At 39.2% G+C, this 717-nt stretch overlaps 1 protein-coding gene across 4 annotated transcripts in view; it reads right to left on the bottom strand.

Moving 5' to 3' along the window:
* Positions 1-717, bottom strand: part of NTM (neurotrimin) — a 961,781-nt gene that overhangs the window by 255,547 nt on the left and 705,517 nt on the right. The gene's annotated exons all lie outside the window — the stretch shown is intronic.

Raw genomic sequence — 717 nt, 5'->3', positions numbered from 1 at the left:
TATAAACACAAACAGATAAAAATTACTATGTGACACTGCTCCTTTTTCATGCCCTGCTGGAACATCTTGAGCTAGGTTTGGTGTTACTGACCTCAGGGTAATTTTTTTTTTTTTGCACCTGGGGTGGTAAATTACTTCCAGGTGAGGCAAAACCAGATGGCCTCAACTTTCCTGGAGTTGATGAAAATGATTGTACCTGCTTCAGAAAACGACCAATCAAACACCAGGATTTGATTTACCATGGTAACATCTCAGCCAGTGGCTTCTGCACTGTTAGTGGAAGATGTTGAATCTACCAATTAAAACTAGCAAATGACACCCCCTATCTGACATCTGACGTACACACACTTGCATCACATTATTCTAAGTGCCTGCACACAGCCAGTTGCTGCTGAACAAAAGGAAAAAATTTTTTAAATTATTGAAAAATCAGAGTTCCTACCTGGTGACATGCAGAACAATAAAGCTGGTTTGTAACCCTCCCGCCACCATCTACCACCACACAAATACAGAAGATGCTTGAACTGTATAATTGCCTTGGGTCTCTTGTGATGTTCATATCCATTTGGCAAGGATACCCAATAATATAGGAGTAGGGCAATTTTCTCACTTATGAGTTATCAAATGTCTCCTAAGTTGGGCATATGCATTCAGTATTCTGTGATTATCAGATGCTATTAGATTGTCATGTATTTTCACTCTTTGGTTCATAATTCA

The sequence above is a fragment of the Giraffa tippelskirchi genome, chromosome 10, assembly GCF_054371585.1.
Source record: "Giraffa tippelskirchi isolate mGirTip1 chromosome 10, T2T-mGirTip1v1.2.pri, whole genome shotgun sequence".
Taxonomy (NCBI): Eukaryota; Metazoa; Chordata; class Mammalia; order Artiodactyla; family Giraffidae; genus Giraffa; species Giraffa tippelskirchi.
Note: the sequence above shows the minus strand (reverse complement) of the source record. Positions and strands in the feature narration are given on the sequence as shown.